General features: G+C 42.3%; 1 protein-coding gene across 2 annotated transcripts in view; it reads right to left on the reverse strand.

Annotated features, from left to right (window-relative positions):
- Positions 1-15,102, reverse strand: part of CDYL2 (chromodomain Y like 2) — a 58,194-nt gene extending 43,092 nt beyond the window's left edge. The window contains exons 1-2 of one of the 2 annotated variants that reach the window (XM_071814185.1): positions 14,838-15,102; positions 14,461-14,564 (exon numbers count right to left, since the gene is read on the reverse strand). The gene's annotated coding sequence lies outside the window, so the exon portion shown is untranslated. Of the gene's footprint in view, positions 1-14,460; positions 14,568-14,837 lie in introns of both variants that reach the window. The other variant, XM_065848332.2, reaches the window with a different exon arrangement.
- Positions 15,103-15,110: the final 8 nt, after the last annotated feature.

A 15,110-nucleotide genomic window follows, 5' to 3' on the forward strand; every position in this document is an offset into this window, starting at 1 on the left:
GGGCTTCCCAAAGCCAAGGAAATTCCAGCAGCAGCATGTAGGGATGGGATGGGATGGGATGGGATGGGATGGGATGGGATGGGATGGGAAAAGCACAGAGTGGGGCTGAGCACAGAGGAAGCATCTTAGAGCATTCAGATGAGAACAAGTGGTTTGGGGTTAGAAAGGATCTTGAAATCACTGTATGTGTTGCCTAAATATGTCCCCGCTGGTGAGGAAAGTGACTGCCTTATCCATACGGCGCATGGGAGATGTTCTGCTTTCTTGAGCTACACATAGACAAAAATGAGCAGCACAGATTTATCGTAAGGACAGGTACAGCCACCCTGTTGGGTTCTAAGCTGCTTTTGTTTCCTGAAAGAAACCCACAAGCTTTTGCACCACAAGCATTCTGCAAATTTGTGAATATTTTCACTTAAGGGCCACATCCTAAGGTATTTTTTGGTTTTAGATACCTGAAAACCTTTTCAAAAGCCTTAATTAAAAAGGAAGGGAACCACGGCTTTACCAAATAGTACGATAACATCTATTTTTTTAATATACATAAATTATGTTCCTGTAAGTGACAGCAGAACCTAGCACATGAGGCATTACCCTAATTATCAGAGTCAAAAGCTATAGATTATGTCTTAGTAGAAGTCACAAAGCATTATACCACGGGTAGCTTCTGATGTGTTATTTAAACAGCGCTATACTCATAGCTATGCACAACCAAATCTCTCCAGCACTGTGACGAGCAAGGTCAACTTGGTTAGTTGAAGTTCTGTTTTTTAAATTACTTTTATAAAAATATTTAGCCCTAGGGTTTTTAATTTTCTTGGTATATCTACCATTTTTTTCTCAGCTTTTCATATTAAAGCACACTGAAATAATTTTATAAAAGTAACTTTTTAGTTTTTGAGTGTTTCAAAGTAGACTGTCCAAGAATACATAATCTACAATGTTCATTAATAAAACTGTACTGTAGCGAGAAAATAGGTGTGATGATAGCACTTTTCTTTTAAAATTATACTGGTTCATCACCCTGAGTCATTTTCAGGTTTCTATGGTGAACATTTTTTCTGCAGAGGAGGCCTGAGTGTTTGCTGGCTGAGTCTTTCCTCCAGTGCATTTTCAGTCCTAAACCACTACGGGAGGTGGGTGTTAAAAATCCTTTCCAGGAGTAACCTTTAAGTTCAGGAGGTGGGAATCCTGCTCGTTGTAAAAGCCAGTGTGATCCAGACATCCCTTTCTTTTGATGACAGTGGTTACGTGGCATGGCTGACTGTGAGGAGGAGTCGATAGCCATGACCGTAGAATTAATAACTTAGGAGATCTCCTTCCATCCCGCTTTGCTAAAAGTGAGATAAATGGTGCTGCACTGAATTTTGCCCTTTGAAGGTCAGTGTCCGTACTGCACATGAAACAAATCCTTGCCATTCATGTTTTACAAGAACAATATTAACATTCATAAACGTTTCAGCTTTAACCATGTGATGAGCTTGGTTAACAAAAAAGCCAACTCTTTATCTTCTCTGAATACTCATTTCACAAACAAATCAGTTTGTTTCTACACGAGTATAGACCTCTTGGACTTCTGGGAAGGTCTGCGAAGGTGGGGACCTGGGCGGTGGAAGCCATTTGCTGTACAATGTCATTTCAGCTCCGTTCAGAGAGGTCTGATCAACTCGATGCTGAAACCAGCTGCTAAAGCGGGTGAGCTACTTGCACTCAGGTTGCTGATGTTGCTGAAATTGGTGCAGCACACAACTGCTGCTGTTTTGTAGAGCTCGACAGTGTCCACAGCTCTAAAGTCCGACCGAGAGCACTGCTTTGGAGGACTGAGAACTCCAAAGAAACTCAGTCCTATAGAGGATTTAGTAAGCTCATTAAAATAACATCCAGCCCTAAATGAGCCACAGCTTTACATACTCTCTGTTGTGGCTCTCGAAACTCAGAGAGTGTGATTCCCTCACACAATAGCAGTGAGAAGCCACAGATCAAAAGCAGCTGCCACCATGTTTGCAAAGGGGAACGTGTTCTGCACAGCCTGCAGTTTCTGTCCCAGACGGGCTGCAGCTACCGGTTTACCCCATTCGGAGATGGCTCTGTTTGAGTCAGAGGTTCAAGGAACCTTCTCAGAAATAGAGCTAAAGACCAGTCACTTCAAAAGACACAAAACACCCAAACTGACTGAGAACAGCCTTGGTTCATCCTCAGTCCTGCTCAGTGACACTGTATCTGGCACTGCAAAGCCCTATTACACCACTGTGTCATCAGACAGGGAATGAAAAGGTAGGTCTTGCTATCAGTTCTTCTGTGAGATCTACGGCTTATCACACAGTTCCTCTGCTAACCCCGAGGCTTCCTATTCAAGTGCTTTCCAAATCTTGAATAAGTGATATATCAAATACTAAATATCTGTAGGCAATCCCCAGCTATCCCCTCGGTGCCTGTAAAAGCGTATGCATTTAAATACACATCCCAAACACATCTTTGTGATTCTCAGTACTAAACAACGTCCTCAGTGTGTAACTCCACACTTTGAAAGATCAGCTGCCATTAGACTAAAACTTTTGATGGCTGGAGATGCTTGTGATCTTGGAATGGCTGCCTTTTGGTGGTAACAGGAGCAACAGCAGTTGGACATGAAGAAAGATGTTTAGGGAAAGTTCCATTAGAGCTGTTCCAAGCTGCACAAAAATGTTGTCCTTGGTTTGTGAACTGTACTTCAGACACATATCTTGAAATGGGCTGTGTAACAGCAATGTAGGTTGCATATCCAAACCAAGAGTAGTTTACACATCTTAATTGATCAGTAAACAAGACTTTTTCCCTGTATACTAAATAGGCTCCAAGAGCAGCAGTTAATAGCATGGAAGGAAAACTGCATCATTCATGGTACATGTAGAAGGTCCAGTTCATGTGAAAGACCTGCCTTTGTCTTCTGAACACAGCAGGCTGTCAGTGGTATGTGATATGACTGGATGAAGCACAAAAAGTAACAGCAGCACAGTTGCGGAACAATTCAAATCACAGCCCACGGTAGCCTGTCAATAAGTGGTAACCACGCACACACTGCAATATTTGATACCCCTAAGAGTAAGAAATGTGGTATCCCTGGCATTCACTAGAAATACTGTAAGTAATGTGTCAGAAAGCCAAAGTGTAGGATGGTTAAACAATGCAGGAAAAAAATCTGCCATCCTTTGTGGTGCTCATGACAAAGTGAGAGGACGTGTTATTCAACTGGGAGAAACAGCAGTCTGCCATCAATTCGCCTTGCAATTCCGTGAAGCTTTCCCAGGCAGCGAGGACAACAGTTCATACAAGATTATGAACTACAACAGGCAGTCCACATGTTGAGCCATGCCGTTCTTCGACGAAAGTGCATTCTATCAGTGTAATGAAAGATTGACGAGAATAATAATCCAAAGCTTGCAATGTGTACAATGAAAAAAAAACAGAGGGTGTCTTCCCTGGAGCTTGGAATTTTTGTTATCTTGATCCACTTGATAAATGCCATACAACGTACTGTTTGCATAGGCCTTAGTCAGCAGGGAGGGATGACAAGGCCACCTTGGCACTCCTGCTTTCATCTGTCACCCGATACAAGAGCACGTCAGGGCATGGGAAGGCACTGAAAGTCATTCACAGCTGGTGAGGTGGCGGCAGGGATGATGGTGGGAGGTGGGGAATGAATGGTCTGAATGGTCCTTGGCCGAGGACACGGAGGGACAGAACCATCCGATGCTCCTCACCTGCCGTCAGGTCCCGCAAGCTGATGCAGAATAGTGGGTTTTGTTGGATGTGTTTGAACTTCAGCGTCCCTTCAGGTACTAACGCATCAGTATTATGTACAAAGGGGAGTCTGAGGAAGGAGCTGATCCACATCCCCTGGGCTCCGAAAGCATCTCTGATGCCAAACAGTTTTGCTCAGAGACCCACGATTCCCACAGTTAATTGACAATCACTGTTCTTGACACCGAGACAAATACAACACAGCAGTGAGAAGGCCATAGAAGGTGGCCAAGGGCCTCACCCTTTTTATTGTATTAAGAAACAGGAGTGTTTCTGTGGGTGTAGAGTAAAAGAGCTGCTGTTACCTGGGTATATGTAAAAATACATTATCAAACAGCTTTCTCTGGGGTTTCTGTTGCATCTTTTGTGTATCATCAGTGCCCAGATGATCAGGGCTTCTGTTGTACATAAGACATTATCAGGCCATAAAGGTAAGTAATGGAAACATTCAATGTTACTAAATTTTGCAGTCTGAATTGTCTATTTTTTATTTAATTGCATGTCTTACACTCTGATTTTATATATATAAAGACAGAAAAGCAGTCATCTTGCATTTCAACTGTAAAAAAAACCCAAAAAATTCAGCTTTTCTGCTGCCAAAGAGCTGAAGTTGGTAACTATTGCTTCTCTCAGTCTCCTGTTACTTTTAGCACTGTTTCCATACTAAGGTGTATTTTGCTGACTATACAAATACTGTATACTACTATGTATTCATCTGCATATTAGGCACATAATAGCAACTACTTGGATAAAACATTGTCAAGTTCCTCATCACCTCTAACACCTCCTTTTCTGGCTGTTACAGTGCACCAGTTCTGACATTTCCACACAGAGGAAAACGATGAACCGGTGGTAATGTTTAATTTCAAAGAGCTGAAGCAGCTTTTCAACTTTTCCACATTTTTGGATTGTGAAAAGCCTGGGTTTGTGCACCCAGGCTATTACAGTCTCGCTTCCAGTTCCTGCAGTTGAATCACAAAGTTTTAATTGCCCCTCATCAGTATTTATTCCTTTAAGAACTTCGAGGTTTTTTCCCCTGGAGTCATGCAAAGGCGTTTTAGTACATAAATGTTGTTTCCCCTGTAATTCCTAGTACTTAATTTGGGATCCTTAAAGTCTCCATCCTCCTCCCTGTATGGATTTTGATATTTGAGTCATATTCTTATTTAATTTGGAGCTATACTGTTGTGCCACGCCATTGCTGAACCCAAAAGCTTGCGACTTCCTCTGAGATAAGTTCAATCATTTCTCATCAAAGTTCCTCTCATGCTGTGTCATCCTAAATTCATGCGTTCACGTTCACACTGGAGTCTGCTATTCCTCCCTTACGTTAATCACCAAAAAACCTTGTGATCGAGATCTTTGCAGTCTAAGAGTCTCAAAATCCATGTATGAGCCCAGTAAGCATTACTGTGCATTTTCTTTTCATGTGAACTGTATTTAGCAGGAATTCCCCAGCAATTTTGCTGTCAGATTTCTTGTGCTAAAACACCTGAAACCTATTGCAAAAAAAATTCTGAAAGACCAATTCATCGGATGTATTAATGTGATAACGTGATTTTCTATTTTGCAAAACAGTCCCTTCTCCAAAAAAGGAAATGATTCAACAGTTTCAAAAATATTTTTAGAGCAAACTTCCAACTGCATAACATTTAAAGGAAAGTCTATTAGCATAGTCAAACAAATTTTACAAAGTAGTCTTTTAAAAAACTAGGGAATATCACACTTTATTTTGTAACATCTCTCTTATTACCAAGACTAACAAGATACACGAGCAAAGCTCTCCCCTTCATCTGACGTCTGAGAAGAGTTTACACCACCAGGGCTCATTGCAGTGGCTGCAAAGTGATGTCAAAAAAAGTTAACTTTTGTATCTGTGAAAGAATTTGACAAGTTGAGCTCAGCAGTTAGAAATTAGGCTGTTTATATTTCAATATATTAGTAGTCACCATTTCTGGAAAAAAAACCCCAACGAAATCGCAACTCGAAGGGTTTGTTAAAAGATAGTGGCTTCTTAACGTATAATTAGATAAAGCCTTTACAGATTTATATATGTGTATTAACAACCCTGTACAGCATTAAGGAAGCCTGCAAAGACCATTGAAAAATGTAAATACAGAAAAGTTGTGAATAAACAGTTTTAGATGCTGAAATGCTTTTCTCATAGAAGTAGGAGAAAGCTGGATTTGTTCATCAGAAACATTCAATTGATATAGTTTTCTAATTAGACTGACTTGATCGTCTGCCTCATTCCATGCATTTACCCAAATGTATTCTAGTTGATCCCTTTTACCCCAGTTATTAGCCAGAGCTGTGGCAGTGAGCCAAAACTTCATTTTTATTATGCATGTTTGATTCAATGTTACTTCATCACCTCCTCCCTTCTACTCTTTTGTTTGCTTCTACCACCTGTTGCATCTTGTTGGAAGTCTAGACTGGGAGGTCTCTAAAACACAGACTGAGTTTTCTGTTGGAACCTGAACCCACTATTCTGATTTATCCCTGTGTTTGCAAGGATGCTAATTGACAATGATTAGCAATTAGAATACCAGAATACAACTTGTAAGGCGAGTATGTTTGTGATCTCTGCAGACTGTATCAACATCTTAGTCAATACCTATGTTTGTTTAATGACTGTAGTAAGTACAAAACTAAGAACTGCCATATGAGGTCAGACTAAAGGTCCATTTAGTTCAACGTGTTGTATATTCCAACAGAAATTAGTACTGGATGCTTACAAAACAGCATCTGTAGAGTAAGTGCTGCCCTTGCTCTACCATCCTAACTTCTGGCCGTTAGCAGTTTAAAGATTTTTTTGTGCAGAAAGGTATGAAAGGACCTATCCTTCAAGAAGCTGTTTTACCATTCTTTGAAACCATTTTCAGTTCTGACTTCCACAACATCCCATGGCAATGAGTTCCAAGATTTCAGTCCTGTGAAGAAGTGCTTCCTTTGTCTCACTCATTTGCCTAATGATTTCGTTAGCTGCGTGCCTTTTCTTGTGCAATGAGAAGTAACATTCATCGCTGAATTAACTCATCATCCCTCATTTGTCTTTTCCATACCATTCATATCTTCCTCGATCACTTCCAATTGTCATTAGGTGTCTTCCCTGGCAGCCGTTCCACGCTGTGCAACATCCCATTGCCCTTCTCTGCATCATTCCTAGTTCTGTTTTCTTGAAGCGGGTGCAGTGCTGCAGATGTGGAAGCACAGTGCTATTCCCCAACATCTTCAATTCCTTGTTTAATAACACCCCAAATTCTCTTTGCCTGAGGTTTACCTCTGATTAGCAGCAGTCTGGTCCCATGGACCAGACACCTATTAGGAGCTGGAACACGTTTTCTGGTTTGGTTGCACCTGAAGGGAGGGCGGTCACTGCTCTCCACGACAGTTTGGTGATGCAAACCGAGGTGTGGTAACTGGGGATCACAGGGAGATTCACTTCAAAAGCACGCACCTGATCCAAATTAAAATACTCATGTAGACACACCCAGAAAGTTTCCAACAATGATTCCGAGATCACTCCTGAATAGTAACGGCTTCCTCAGGGCTCATTGTTATGCATGTATAGTCAGGATTATCTTTCTTTTGATCATTAGCTTGCATTTATAAACACTGTATTCCAGCTGCTCTCATCCAGCTCTTCACTGTCAACCTTTCTCTTGACAATGCTAATAATAATCTATAAGTTATCAGCAGTAAATGTGATTCTTTTCAAATAATTGATGATTCTGTTGTCCAGCGCAGGTCCCAGTACTGATGTCTGGACACTCTGCCATAACGACCCTTTGTCGCTTCCTCTCTGTGAACCGGGGAGTCGAAGTGATGACCGACCCTTCTGGACCACAGGGTTGTTTCAGCAGCTGCTGCTGGGGAATCTTACCAGCAGGTTTTTTGAAAATCCATGTACCCCAGCCAGAGCCATTCTTAGCCACGTATTGACTAAAACTTCTGTGAGATGTGACTTTCCTCTAAAAACTTATGTTAACTCTTCTCCAAACCAAGACATGTTCACAATCAACTGCTGATTCTATTTCTTTTTATAGGTGCTGCTAATTTTCCTGCGATGGAGCTCAGACTTTGTGGTGTGTAGTCCCCTGTATCCCTTCCTAATCCACTGAGTGCTGAGCAGATGTAAATGATCACATTATTATAAGATTATTTCAAATAAACCCCACAAAACCTCAATAAATGCAGCGAAGTGCCTTATGGCAGAAAATCTCCTCATTGCTCTGGTTTGTCCCTCTGGAGGAATGGGCTGCGAGTTTTGTGGGTGGTCAGTTATAAATCTAGCAAAGCCCAAACGGGGCAACTGCCATTTTCAAATAAAAGTGTCTTTCTGGCAGATGTTTTCAACGCAGGTTTTGTTTTAGTGTTCACTTGCAGTCTACTGATCATGCTGCTACTCTTCACAATTCGACAAGAGCCAACCTATTTCCCCTTCTCTGCTAAGCCACAACAAGAATCATCTTTTCCTATACAGGTCAATCATATTAACTTATTGTGAAAGTTTTTAGAGACCTGATAGATTGGCAACAATAGTTTATATTATAACTTATGAGATAGTATTGAAATGGAATTGGAATCTACATTTTCTCTATGTTAATAGAAGAAAACAGATTGAAGTGCATTTCCCCTCAGCTTGGCAATGTTACCAGTCTAAAGTTTTGATAATAAACAAGGAATGCAACACTGTTATTCAACAGGCCACAGGGATGACTTTCCTTTTGTCAAAGACAGAATATTCTTATTTGCAGGAATGTAAAGCAAGTCAGCACTCACACACCCCACTACTAGTTACCCTACGTTGCAAATATTTCATTTTACATTGTCTGATACATTATATTGTTCTAATAATTTAAACACAAGGAAAAGCTAACTACTTGATTTTTTTTTTCCAGGACCAGAAATTGTCTGAAAAATCTATGGGTAAGGAGGAACAAAAAGGGATTGCGCTGATGAAAATGTACACAGCCAAGAAACTGCAATACTGCTAAAAGTCAAATGAATGGACAAAGAAATGCTATTTACAGCATAGCTGGCCATCACAATTACTCCATTGATTTAAAAAAAATAATCAGCCAATTTCTTTCAATATTACACCAAACTTAAATTTTGCCATTATTTGAACTGCCTATCTCCAAATATTTTAATTTTCAGAAACAATTACTAAACAATGGGTTTATTGCTGGATTTTAACTTTGAATCAAAGACCAACCCAAAGGAAAGCACTGTATTTGTCATTCAGAAAGCATTACAAAAACTGATGTCATTTTAATCTTTGGATATGTAGGAACACTGAACCTGGGTAAGGAAGGGAAGGTGGGAAAATCTTTACTCATGTGTTCAAGCTTTAGAGAGCGATACAGAGTATGTTTTCAGTAGCCTTCCAAGCAGGAGTATATGAGAGATAAATTACATTTGATCCAGATAAAACACTTCATCAAGATTGTAACAAAACGGCAACATGCATAAGAAATCCATTGGTGCTCAGTATCCCAAAATATGCCAAGCAGTTTACAGTGTAATGAGGAAGCTGGAGTGGTGGTGACGAGTGACGCTGTAGGTAAACAACACAGTCATTATGTGCATTGTAATGTTCCACATGCGGCTTGACGCTGGAATTTCTTAGTAAGATAATGAATATTGCCAGAGTTACTCAGTTACAGTTTTGAAACTCACTCAGTATCTTTAATTTAGAGAACTACGAGACCTCAGGTTAACTCTTTGCTATATGCTTTATAGTTCAGTTTAATCTATTGTCCAGATGATTGCCCAGTGCAGCATCAAAGAATCCTGCGCCGCAAATCACACCCAGTTCGGAACAGAGTCCCGAAAACTTTCATCGGGCAGCAAGATTTCTAGATTGCTACCGAGGGTAAGACAGCTCACAGGTTACCTTACTTTGAGGAGATGTCTTCTAAAAGCTGATTTTGATAGTAGATCTATGACGATGTATAGAGAAATAGCTGATTCTTCAATATAGGTGTGAGTAAAGCTTTTTCACTAAAAAAGTAAGGTGTTCCTTATCAGGTGAGCAGTGCTCAGCTGGGGGAACGGGCCTGTGTCCCTGAAGCCAGCGCTGCACCCACAGCTCACCATTCTACAGGAGCAGGTGCTAAACTGGGTTCTTTATCCCTCAGATTCTGCCTCAAGTCCATGTTTTCTGGTTGTGAAATGAGTCCTGTTTCTTCAACACAGAGCTGTTATATCAATAAAGAGGTTGATTTAAGTTGAGAAATAATAACGTTTACCCAAGTCACTTCTGTCTTAGAAGATACGTGTGAAATACTTTAAAAATAGATTTCAGCTTTCCGGTTCAATAAGCAGGTTTAAGTATGTGTCTCTCCTGAAGTGACTCCATTGCAAGAGATGCAAAAGATGGGAGAGCCACAATGCTCAAAAACTTGCATTTCCTCGCTTTGTAAAACAAAGCTTATTTTTGAAGCTGTGCCTCTGCAGACCAAGCCTCGCACCCAACAGCTCAGCCGTGTTCTCTGCGATTGGCGTGTCTCCACATGTCAAAGATCCAGCAGGCCAAACGGGGCCATTGTTATCTTCGAGTTTTGACTTTGCTGGTACCTGAGTGCAGGTATAAACGGGAGATGTTGTAACTCATCTGGGAATGCGTTATCTTTCTGGTGGATCACATAAGCTAAAATAAACTGCAGCTCGTTCTTACACAGCTGCATAAACACACCAAGATTTAATTGAAACTTGTCGCTATGGTGGACAAACTTCCTATCCATGGGCATTGCATCATTTTGGTGAGAAGATGCCATTTTTTTTATACATCCCTTTTCCACAAAGACCAACACTTCAATGCAAAAACTCCTAAGTTTTAAAGACTGTTTTTATTACTGTAATTCAGAAATACATGCATGTGACAGTCCCCTTCAGAGATTCAGCTATAATCTTTAGATCACTTACCTAAAGTGTTGTAACATAACTTGACACAATGTTAAAATAAGACTTTAGATTTCAACTGTATCATCCCTGAATGTCTAATTGTGTTCATTATATACAAATCCCCAAAATATTACATTAAAAAAAGCATCTAAGTCAGCTTCATGAGCATTTCTATGATACTGACTCATATATTCATCAATAGACTGGAATTTTATTGTAGTAAATGGGATGCTGTGTGCTAGGACAAACGAAGTTCGGTGCACTGTTCATGTTGAATTGTTTCCCCTCTAAAGCCATCTCATATACTTTTAATACCACAGCCTCCATGAAAGAACTATTTGGGTTCAGATAATGAGAACTAAATTGTACATAGAAAATACATAATATTACTTCAAATTACTGACAATATTAACATGAATATACAAACTTGGTATTTAAGAGAAAATACACTACCCTTTCTGTTTGTTACCAAAATTAATGAGGATTTCCTATCTATGCATCCAACAGTGTATTTGAGTCACAAAGCAAATCAGGGCTGCCTTACTGAAGGCCACTGTCAATACCCTTTTGTCAAGTCCTTTATTTTCAGTTTGTAATTTCTAAGGAATATGCACATAATTCTTTAATATTTAACAGGTTACCTCTTGTGAGAAGGGGGGGGGGGGAAAGAACCTTCCATTACTCTTTCTCCATCTCAGAAAAGCTTGAAGTCACAAGCACATGAAAGTCAAGCAAAGCCAAACTAGTATTTTAAATAGTCTGAGAATTACAGTAAAATATACATAGCATTCCTAACTGTTAAAGGAAAAAAACACCAACAATACAAAAAAAAATCAAAATAAAACTTCAGAACCAACACCTGTCTTTTATCATATAATGGAAGTATCTCTCTTTTGATGCAAAGTGTCTTGGTTCTAACACACAAATCTAGAACTGACTACCAGTAAACACAGAATACACAATGGGTGTTCTTTTGCTTCTACAATAAATCAGTACCCGTTTTACAGCCCTAAAAGATACATAATAGGAAGTATTTCAGGTGATTAGAAGCCATTTCTAACGAGAAAAAGGCACCTAGTTAACCAAACACTGTGGTTACTTTGACTGTGATCTTATTTTGCTTCAATATAAATATATTAATTGAATTTATCTTTAAGTTTAAAAGGCTGAAGAGCCTTTTAAAATAACACAACAGTAGAACATGAACTGACACGATAAGTATACACATTTATTTCCAAAACTTAAAATCTTAGACTTAAGTTTCTTGAGTGCCACCAAAGTATAAGAAGTCAATACAGGTAATGCACACTGTACTTTTGAATGTGCTTTACCATGGCTCCAAGATCATCATTGGCTTTAACAAAAATAATTTTGCAGCCAGTATTAAATACTCCCAATTGCAGAGGTAATTATTATCTTTTTTGGTAAAATTCAGTAAGAATCCTGGAAGGGCTCAGATATTACTAATGGAGTCAAATGGGAATCAGGAGTGTAGTTTAACTTTGGAATGTCACCATAAGCCCCAAATTATTTATTTACACCAATAGCCCCAATGTATTTCACGCTCAAATTCTGAAACTGTTCAATGGTCATCCTGCCATGCATGTTTTTACTTGTTCAGCAGGACACAAAAGAATGATGTATCCAAGCAAGAATGGAGGTGTCAGCTCTGAAGGCACAAAGTGCTTCATCTCACATGCAAACTGGTGTGGGACATCACGGCTGTAAGAGCTTCTTTCTGATGAGTCCCTTTGATGCGGTTGGTTTTCTGGCACAGGAAAGAGCAGCGAGGCAAAGCTGAGTCGTTTTTAAAATGAAGCTACTACCATCTACACACTTGCTACCTGCTAGACGCACTCTTCAGCTTTCTAGACATTTCTTCTGACCTCCATTACAGAGAACTTCCCAGTGGAGACGCAAAATGGAGATGGATTGACCATAGAAGTCTTGCACATACTTTTTCCCACATGTCCGACACATGGATGAAGATTTTACACCACGACCAGCTGAGAAGGTGCATATTCCAAACACCTCACACAACAAGGAATGAATAGCCATCTTCCACTTACCTGTTCTGGATACAATTCTTCCATATTATAGAAGGATAAGCAAAAGTAGTTCAAATGGAGTAACAAAGAAAGGAAGTGACTCAGAGGCTTTGAACCACGGTACTAACAATTCACATTTATCCACGCAACTGCCTGCAAAGCGAATGGGCCTCAAACGGGCTGCAAACCAGGTGATGTCTGCTCTCCCACTAACACCTCCATGCCAGGTCACCACTTGAGCGGCAACACTCAATCGCCACGCTGTAATACTCGATGCACAGCCCACATCCAACTGCCAAACATCATCGTCTTGTAATAACATAAAGATCATAAAAAAGCAGAATTTTTTCATGATGAGTAGGAGCTAAACCAGCATGGCTACCATCAGCCTAAAAGGTACTAGTTTTATTTCTTTCCAGAACTAATCCAAACATTGGAAGAAAACTTAGACAAGACCAGGCAAAGATCCTCTACACATCCTAGAAGTTACTAATACAAAATTTTATCACTAACTTTTTTGTGTCAAAGTTTTTCTTCACAGAACTCCCACTGGCTACGCCAGAGTCACACCAATACAGCTGACATGCAATATCCTTAAAACTGCAATGTAATATGACAGATATCACAAAATGATGGGGAAAACGTCAATGACACTATTCAAATCATCATGTACTTCCAATAATTTAACACCACGTAGGAGACCGTGTATGCTGTTCACTTCAAAGGAAATCTGTGTCCCACTTGGCAAAATAAAATCTTAATAGAGCTATGTCATTGCGTAACTATGACCTTTGTTAAAGACCATGACAAAGTGAAAACTGTTCTACATGAAACCCGCCAGATCCTCCACTTCTTGCATGTAAGACCCTACAGCTGATCATCAAGATCATCAACCCAAGAGTAAGTCCAACCACGTCCAACGAACCACGGAGGCAGTTCCACACCCAAGCACACCCTGATGGTTGAGCAGTGCCTAATCATGGGCACACAGTTCCAACTGGAAGGTGATCACTTCTGTCCTCGCCCTTGCGCTGTGTGCCCCAGACAACCACAACACAAACGGCCATTTCACCAGGAAACTGCTCCAGAGCAAGGACTGGTGTAGGACGTCCAGTCTTGTTGGGCATTTTTGATGTCAGACTTCCACCCTGCTTCCACTTACTGGAGCTGGATATGTAAAACACCTGGGTCCAGTCTTTCTTATTTTTAATTTCTGCTTTCTCCCTTCTCCTTCTCTGGCACAAGAGTGGCTAGACTTGTTCTCGGCTCGGGCATAAGAACTGGGTGCCTGAGGTCAAAATTTGGCTGGCTCTCACCGACCGCCTGCCAGCTCCTTTTCCTCTCTCTCCCCCGATCCGAACCCGGGTAGCCGTCGCCCGGCGCATCCCCGCCGTCCGCTGCGCCCGGGGGGCACCGCATGCCGGGCTGCGGGGGGCCCGCCGCCACCTCCCGCCCCATCTCGCACCCCGGGCCCGCCGGAGCGGGGCCCCCGCCAAACTTTGCAGCCCGCCGAGGTACTGGGGGCGCAGCGCGGCCCCCCCGGCCCGGCCGCCGCCCCCGCAGCACCCCGGGCGTGAGGTGAAGCAACCTGGCGCCGGCTCCTGCACTTTGCACAGCGGGCGCAGAGCCGCCTCCATCCCTGCGCCTCCCGGCAGCGCTAAGGCGCATTTTTTCGCACTAATCTGCACATTCAGCACGTCCAGAGCGCCTATGACTTTACCTGGACTTTCTCCACTCTCCGGGCTCATCACACTGCGATCGCCTCCCCATCCTACCGCTAACTCTCGCTCTCCTTCACTCCTTCCTCCTTCTCTCTTGCAAGGCCTGCTAAGATCAAGCCCGATGGAAAGTAGAGAGAGAAAGAGAAAGAGAGAGGCAGAGGGAAGGGAGGGGAGCCGCTCCATCCCTCCCTCCCCCCCCGCCGAAACACACGCCAGCCCTTTTCCCCCCACCCCAGCCCTTCCCTTGGCGATTTCCTCCGCTCTTTGGCAACTACGAGGGCTCCGCGGAGCGGCTCCCGAATGCGCCACCGCTGCCCTCGGCGGCGCCCCGGCCGGCGGCCCCCCCGCCGCCCTCCCGCCCCGCGGCCCCCGCTACCTCGTAAAGGTCCCCTGAAGCCATGCTGGGTTGCGGGACTGGGCTCCTCCGCGCCGTCTCCCTCTCTCCACCTCTCCCGCTCCCCCACTCGCTCTCTCTGTTGAGTAAACTGTGTTTTGCAGAATGACAGGCTTTGGGGCTGGCTGTGCGCAGAATCAGAGGCGAGGAGAGGCAGAGAGGCAGGCGGCGGGGCTGGCGTAACCAGCAGCAGCTCGGGCGCACAGCGCCGGGAGCCGCGTCTCCCCCGCGGCGGCGGGGCCGGCGCCCCCCCTC

The sequence above is a fragment of the Patagioenas fasciata genome, chromosome 13 (genome assembly GCF_037038585.1).
Source record: "Patagioenas fasciata isolate bPatFas1 chromosome 13, bPatFas1.hap1, whole genome shotgun sequence".
In the NCBI taxonomy this organism is placed as follows: Eukaryota; Metazoa; Chordata; class Aves; order Columbiformes; family Columbidae; genus Patagioenas; species Patagioenas fasciata.